This window comes from Cryptotermes secundus, unplaced genomic scaffold, assembly GCF_002891405.2.
Source record: "Cryptotermes secundus unplaced genomic scaffold, Csec_1.0 scaffold1379, whole genome shotgun sequence".
Lineage (NCBI taxonomy): Eukaryota > Metazoa > Arthropoda > Insecta > Blattodea > Kalotermitidae > Cryptotermes > Cryptotermes secundus.
The window spans coordinates 942,124-950,464 of record NW_019718634.1 but is presented as its reverse complement, the minus strand read 5'-3'; the positions used below and the strand labels follow the sequence as shown (position 1 = coordinate 950,464).

Below are 8,341 nucleotides of genomic sequence, written 5' to 3'. Positions count from 1 at the left end.
TGGTTTGTGTGTTTCCTCCACAGCCTGTGGTGTTGTCTTTACTAGTGCCTAGTAAAGACAACACAAAAAGACATGCAAAGGGCGTTTTTTGGGAATCCTCCAACATCTTTTTTAGTTAATTTTACAGTTCTGTCAGCATCTGGATTGCATAGCGTAGATTGGTAGGATGATTGATGATTTGGAAAGGATCTGGAAGGAAGCAATTGTGGCCTGAGAGACATACTGTCTGGGCATTAGCTTTAAGGGGTTGAGGAAATCCACAAATAACCTTTGTCGGGATAGTCGATGGACCATGCAGGGTGCCCATGCTGGCAGCACTGCAGATATCTAGAATTTCTTGTTATGGACTGCAAGGCTCAAGTAGAGAATAAGCAGTATGACATAAAATACAACATTATATTTATAAAGAATGTACTCGTATACCTATAATCCAGTTTCATCAACCATAAATAACCATAAGTCAGTTGTGACTACAGTTTTGAAGTTTTCATGGTAATGAAGAACCAGATTGTGGCCTAAGTAATGGCACAGTAGAGCCTGGTAGACGTGTATTGTTTTGGATAAGCACATGCCTCCGTTTTTATCCTGTATATGGTGGGAATGTACATGCACAGCTACGAGGCCACACGGTGCCCATAATATTAACACTTTCAAGATCTTCGTGATTGATGTGGCCAGAATAGGAGGTTACAGAGTTACCAACTGCGCTTTCGACATCTGCCGCACATAGTTCCGTTCTATTCGGCGAACCTAACGTCATTGTCCTTCATAGATGACAGGAAGGAAGGTTGGATATGACGTCAAATTTTTCTGCTCATTTCTTGTTCCTGCGGTTTCGAAACCCGCCCTTCTCTGGCCAACTCTGCTCTGTAGATCACGTGTTCCGACATGTTCGGTTCTTAGGGTTGGACGTCACCCTGTCTGCGGCAACGGGTTGGGCAAGGTAAGTCGTCCCGTTTGTGACAAATTGAGATGTATTAGGGTTGGAGGCCTCTTCTCTTCTGCATTAACGTTTCTGCCATTTCCTACGAAGTGGCATTACGATGTTGCTTTTAGTTTCATTACGCAATGAAACTTAATTTGATGTACATCGAAAACCAAATTGGGAAGATATTGTAAATTCGTTTTATCTTGTAGCCATTTTGGTTTCTAGAATAAGCGGACTGATGTTCAGATATGTGAACATGTGCAGCCAGAGAATTTGCTTACAGAGTTGAAGCCATTTAAGAATATCATTACGGGATCACTCTTTTCGGTAATAATGTTCGATATATTTCCTTTTCTTTTTCCAACCTCGGGTTTCTCACTCCCCCAAACCCTCCGGGCTCAATTCAGATACAGTGTTTAAATAATTGTAAGCTATAATGATCATTGACGACGTAAATTCATTTCATAAGAAGGGAATTTGAATGTAAAGCAGTTGCCCTGTTTCACTTCGCACAGAGACATCGGTCTATATGCCACGTCTTCGTATTCATGCGACTCAACATGGCAGGACCTGTTAGAATCCTACAGATTCGTTTCGCTTTTATGACTTCCTTCCGAACAACCTCATGGCCACACTAGTAAACCTCTCATTTGATGAATATTATTCACATGGAGGAAGTTTCATATTCCTGTACAAAAAAAAAAACTATTAGAAAATGTGCAAACGCGATGATTTTATTCGCTCGGAAATTGACTTAAAAAACCAATTCCATTGTGTTAGACTACACCTACAATTTGGATTATCCTATTACTTGCTTACGGAGCTGAGCCATTCTTGAGGAGAAGCCAAATGTGCAGCTACTGAAGAATTTTTCATCATTTTATGAAACCCGAAGGTTCAAAACCGTGTTCACAAAAGCCCTCCACGGGTCCTTATCCTGAGCCAGATTAATGCCATCCGTACCATCCCATCCTATCTCTCTAATATCCATTTTAATATTGTCCACCCATCTACGCCTTGGTCTTCCCAGTGGTCTCTTTCCTTCTGGCTTTCCCACCAGTAGCTTACATGCATTCCTCTTCTCCCCCATTGGATTATACTATATAATACGTGAAATAAGGATGATGGAAACATTGAACAAAATATTTATAAGAAAATTACTTAAAGATTGACTATATGGCATATAGTCTGCCCTACGCAGATGTCAGGTTTCGCGGATAAAGTTTTTCTCCCAGATTGTTCCAGTGTGCAAGTGTAACTCGGAATTGTGGGTTTGTGAGAATTGCTTTCATGTATGGCACCGCATGTTTCGAACCAAGGACTTTAGAAAGGTCCCTTATTTGAAGTGTTATATAGAAACAGTTTATCATTAACAGCGGCATTGTGTAATAGACCTCTAGAAGAAATGTCTGGGGTGAAGGTCTAAATATTGAAAGAAACGGGCTCGTGCATTGAAGCCGTGGAGCTGAATCTCCCGCGATAGGTCAGTAGTTGAGCTCAGCTACACAAACTGCAGCACATTTCAGAACCACACGGTTCATTACCCCCTCCAATGGTCCCAATCTGGAGCCAGGTGAATCACATCCGTAACTTTTCATCTCATTTACTCAATATACATTTTCATATTATCATTCCATATAAACCCAAGTCTTCCTAGTGGTCTCTTTCCTTTGGTTTTCCTATCGAAATTTTGTATGCACTATTAGCTCCCACAGAGCCGGGATAGCGACTGGCTGCGGGCTGGACGACCGAGGGGTCGGAGTGCGAGACTCGGTAGAGTCAGGAATTTTCTCTTCTCTTTAAATCGTCGAGACCGGCCCTGGTGTCCACCCAACCTCCTATCCAATGGGTACAGCGGGCGTTTTCCTCGGGGTTAAAGCGGCCGGGGCATGCAGCTGACCACTTACCTGCAGCTAGTGCCGAGGTCAAGAAAATGTGGATCTATACATCCACTGCCCCATACGCCTTCATGGCGTAGTGCTTGAATTTGTTGAGCACAAGGACAACTTTACTTTTTTACGTTACCTTGACGTTGTCTTTCCCGGGGGGTGAAGCAGCCTGGGTTTGAAGCTGACCACTCAACGTCCAGCTAGTGCCCAGATCAAGAAAATGTGGATCTATACATCCATTCCCCCATACACCTTCATGGCGTACAGCTTGAATTTGCTGAGCACAGGGCAACTTTTACCTTTTTACCTTACCTTGACGTCATGAATACAGTTTGGATTTGTTAGTGTCTTCCACAAATATTTGAACTTCGCCTCATTATTTTCCCATGGCAGGTCAGATCGTGTGGATTCATGGAGAAGCGAGCGCGGAGCGTGTTTTCTCAAGAGAACTTCGGATTCCTATGCTAATTCTCATATCACCAACTGTTCCATGTTCATTAATCATCCTATTATCGACGCTGTATACTGTGCATACTGACAGCGTCGTTAAATGGCAAACTTAAAAATATCACAGGATTAATTATCAGATATGATTTTTCTCTCAACGTACGTATAGTATAGTATAATATAGTATAAGCATCTTTTATAAAGACATTTGTTCCTCAAGTAGATTAACATCAGCGTAGACCAGAAACTCTTGTGCCCCATTCGAATTGAATCTTCTCCTATATTTCCTTGAACTTCGTAATGGCTAATTCCAAAGCAAAGTGACACAAAAAGGCACGACTCTTAGTAGTCTTTGATGCTGACACTTCTGCACTGAAAGATGGGAAATTTAAAAAAAGAAAAAAGTGGCCCTGTTTCCATTATATTAAAAACCTTTACCAAATGTAACTGCGAAATTTCATTTATAATATTTTTGTGAAAACACGTGCCCTACCCAAATTGATAGGAATCAAAGGTAATGTTAGGTAACCCCCGCAACAATAGGAAAGCGGTGTCATGAAATCCATTTCCAAGCACCGAATCGGTAAACACGCCCGCAGTAGGGGTATTGTTGAAAACGGCTTTTTGCATTCGGTCCGTGCCAAGTAGTTCATAAAGAAGAGTTAGTTGAGTTCCCGAGATCCATTGAGCAACCAGTGGAGAGTTGGGCTCTGCAACTGAGGGTGAGATGAGGCGCTATGAGTTCAGGTGTGGAGTGTTAACCAGCGGGCAACAGAAACGGAAAATCTCATCTGTGTTAAATCTGTTGCCAGGAAACGGCTAGTGGATATTGTAAGACTGAGGACAGTAGTCTTTTTGTGTGTCAGTGAAATGCAAATTGTAGTTCCGAGCGGTGTATAGAAGTGGTCAATAAATCCAATTCAGCCAATCCACACCCCTAAATCGTGACAATATGTTGGAAACATGTATTCTGACGTTTCTTATCAGGTAGTGTACAAATTGGTCACTTGAAGTAAGCAATCTTTGTGAGCTGTCAATGATAGTACTGCCTCTTATTCTAGATCCATATTTCCTTGGCCTCATCACTAGCTGAAGATGAGTGCTCGGTTCACGTCCCTGCCGCTTTACCACCAGGGAAAGACCCCCCGGTACCCATTGAATAGGAGGCTGGGTGGGCCCCCAGGTCCAGTATAGATGACATGGAGAGGAGAAAATTCTTGACCTTATCAGGACTCAAACTCCCAACCTCTCGGTCATCCAGCATATAGCCAGTCACTATACCGACTGAATTGTGGATCCATATATCCACTCCTTCGTATGGCTTCATGGCGTAGTGTTTATTTAAGCACAGGGGACAGCTTTACTTTCTTACTACCTCTTATGCCACAGCAACCATCCATGTTGATGAGCTGTCATTGCTCCCAGTCAGGCTAAGACTATGATGAAACAGAAATTCAGAGACTTCAGATGATGTAGTGTAAATTGGGATGTACTGAAGACATCCTTTGCTGTGAGCTCTCATTACTGTCGGTACCAATACTTATTTGTGATGGAAAACTGTGTTGATGAGTTTCGATTGTTTCTGGTCAGATTAGTCCTACGATGAAAACTGATTTCACAGATTGTCACTTCAGGTAGTGTACAATGTGGTAAGTTGAACAAGTCCTTCTTTTTAAGTTAGGATTAATGTTGGTATGATCTCTTTTCTTTTCAGACAAGAACAGTGTTGATGAGCAAACATTGCAACAAATCTGGTTAAAACCCTATTGGAAACATGATTTCAGAGATGTCACATCAGGTACAGTATTGTCAACTGAAGGAATCCAACTTTATGAACTGTCATTAATTATGATAACATGCCCTATTTTATCGGGAACAACTATGTTGAGTCTTAATTGCTGCTTTTCAGTTAATGCAATGATGGAAACATAAGTCACAGATTTCACATCACGTACTGTACAGTGTGATGAGCTGAATAAGTCATCTTTATGAATTGTCATTAATGTTTTCGCTCATTATTTGCAGGAAACAATGGTGTTTATGAGACTTAATTGATACCACGCAGTTTAATAGCATTTTGGAAACCTGAAATCAGAGTTTAAAAATCAGGTAGTGTACAGTGAGGTCAATTAGAGGCATCTGTCCTTATGAGCTGTCATAAAGCTGATATCACTTTCTATTTTACAGGGAACAACTGTGTTAATGATTCTTCATTGCTGCTACACAGGATAAAATATATATAAAAAATCACTAAGCTTTCAGGAATGTAGGTACAAATTATTTGCATGAAAAAATTAGTTCATAACTGAATTGCAGCTAGTCAGTATATTCCTATGTTGAAACCAAGAAATTAGAGATTTCATATCAGGCAGTGTACAGTGGTCAATTACATATGTTCTTTATAAGGCGTTATTAATGTTGGTATGATCTTTTTCTTTTAGAGGCAACACCAGTGTTGATGAACCTACAATTCTTCCACTCAGGGTAATACAGTCCTCAAAAAATAAATCCAGTAATTTCATGTCAAGTAATGTACAATGTTGTATGTAGAACAAGACATTGTAAGTTGTCATTATTGGTGTGACCTTTTATTCTTACAGGAAACATCAGGGTTGATGAGCTTTCATTTTTCCCAGTCAGGTTAACACATTGTTGGAAGCATGAATTCTGAGATTTTGCATCAGGTAATGTACAGTGCTGTATGTAGTTCCAAGTCATTGTAAGTTGTCATTATTGGTGTGACCTTTTATTCTTACAGGGAACATCAGTGTTGATGAGCTTTCATTTTTCCCAGTCAGGTTAACACATTGTTGGAAGCATGAATTCTGAGATTTTGCATCAGGTAATGTACAGTGCTGTATGTAGTTCCAAGTCATTGTAAGTTGTCATTATTGGTGTGACCTTTTATTCTTACAGGGAACATCAGTGTTGATGAGCTTTCATTTCTCCCAGTCTGGTTAACACATTGTTGGAAGCATAAATTCAAAGATGTCGAATCAGGTAATGCACTTTGGAGTACAATGATGTATTAAGTTTATGTAGAAGAAGTAATTGTAAGTAGTCATTGTGATTGGTGTGACCTCTTATTCTTAACAGGCAACACGACCAAGGCAGACTGTCCAGTGGCCTACGTGAAGAAAGGTTAAGTGGGGAGCATCAGTTCAGTGACATGAAGGAAAGGGGACGGTGGCCAGTGTGATGTGTAAAGGGGAGAAACTTTGGAAGGAGACTATGGTTTTGTGCAAGTCTTGCAGCAGAAAGCAATTCATGCACGCAGGCAAATGCTCAGAACTGTACCACGCCTGTGGAGATAACCATGTTCCTCCAAAAGCTACATACCTACCTACCTACATGAGTAGACAGTTTCACAACCCAGAAGACTTCACCGTGAGCTTGCAAATTGTCTGGGAATAGATATGAGAGTTTGTGCTACTAGTGACATTCAGTGTGATAAAATGTATCTANTACCTACCTACATGAGTAGACAGTGTCACAACCCAGAAGACTTCACCATGAGCTAGCAAATTGTCTGGGATTAGATATGACAGTTAGTTCTACTAGTGACATACAGAGTGATAAAATGTATCTGTGTTCTTAGTGCAGAAATTGTGAATCTAACATATGGTGAAGGATTCACCCCTGAAGAGTGTGCAATCAGGAGGCTTGTTCTTGCATGTGTAGAAACTGAAGTAATTGCCTTTAGAGTGACAGATTTGTGGGGAGGGTCATAAACCGAGCAAGAAGTGAAGCAGTGAGATGCATGCAGCTTTTGGAAGGGGCAGTTCACTTTAAGGACTTTGCATCACATGATCACACAGTGGCGCTAGCAAATGGAACAGCTGCAAGTTAAAGTTCAGGCCGTTCATCCATTATTTGTGGTTTATGATTTTGGTCAGTATTATTCATGTCTTTTCTATAGTTTTGTATGAAACATATTTTGCTGAGAAATGAAAGATTTTACTGGGATGGTAATGTTTTGCGATGTGCATTCAGAATTCTAATGTATGTGTCAGTATTCTGGTCCACAGTGAAGATAAAATTCGTGGCCTTTATCGAACTGTTACATTGTGTGTTCACAGGGCTGGTGTGTGTCATTCCTTTGGGTCTGGAAGGAATATCATGATGATGATGGATCATCGGGTGGTAAATTTATAACAGCATATTCATTGAAACGTTTAAAAATGTCAGGGTTTCAAACCCAGCTCCCGACCTATGTGAATAACTGTGCGAATGAGTATTATGCTGTGTGGAGATTGATAATACCTTAAATATAATAGTGAAACTGTATAATATTAACATATATTAGCTTTTACCACGTAATTTTACTGTTGTAGACTGGCGAGATGATGGTGCAGCAGCGTCTTGTTTGAAAATGAGCTGCCTCTCCACATACATGAGGGGCTGAAGTGACTGGTGGTCTTCCATGTTCATTGGACATATGCACAGCAAGATCTTGCATAGTTAATAGAAACTTAAGGGGGAAGATGACTGTTTTTCAGCAGGCTTATAAAGAGGTGATCCAAGACCTGAGAGGGAACAATGTGCAGGGAACTGAAATACAGTGAAACCCTCATCAGTGCTCTTTGACATGAGATTAACCTTAGGTAACATTCGATTTTGATGACCTGTCAGTAACCTCATTGTTAAATTACAAGCATGCAAGAATCCACTTCTTGGCAAAGAGACCTTGAATGGGAGATTCACTGTGTGCAGACCTGCATCTGTATGCCGTTGTATCCATCACCACTCACAGAAACATGCCTCTCCATATGTCAGGGGAAGTCTGGATGAGGATCTCCAGCACTGGAAGAAGTGCAGCAGTTGCATAAGAGGTTCATCTGCCAGTGCTACAGACGGTGCGATGGGTAAACTACCTCATCATTTTCCGCCACAAGATACCGGTCTTGCAACATTAGCCTTAGAAATGTATGTCTGATAAATATAGATTAATATCCCTTTAGGTATCATTATTATGATGCTTGAAGTGTGAGTTGGCCTAAATGAATGACCTGTATTTGAATTATATATAAGAAATTTTGAACCGTGCAACGGTTCTTCTCTGCGAAGTTCTTTGGAG

At 40.8% G+C, this 8,341-nt stretch overlaps 2 long non-coding RNA genes across 7 annotated transcripts; both read left to right on the top strand.

The window, feature by feature from the left end:
• Positions 1-742: 742 nt before the first annotated feature.
• Positions 743-6,450, top strand: LOC111863566. 6 transcript variants are annotated; one of them, XR_002842623.2, is made up of 8 exons: positions 747-943; positions 4,979-5,062; positions 5,290-5,373; positions 5,452-5,530; positions 5,706-5,748; positions 5,865-5,948; positions 6,023-6,264; positions 6,361-6,450. It is a non-coding gene; the product is annotated as an uncharacterized LOC111863566 (long non-coding RNA). The 6 variants fall into 6 exon arrangements; XR_002842625.2 differs by having other exon boundaries at positions 754-943; positions 6,181-6,264; XR_002842624.2 differs by having other exon boundaries at positions 744-943; positions 5,452-5,534; positions 5,865-6,264.
• A 613-nt stretch (positions 6,451-7,063) lies between these two features.
• LOC111863579 lies at positions 7,064-8,325 on the top strand. Its single transcript, XR_002842628.2, has 3 exons — positions 7,064-7,155; positions 7,344-7,407; positions 7,599-8,325. It is a non-coding gene; the product is annotated as an uncharacterized LOC111863579 (long non-coding RNA).
• Positions 8,326-8,341: the final 16 nt, after the last annotated feature.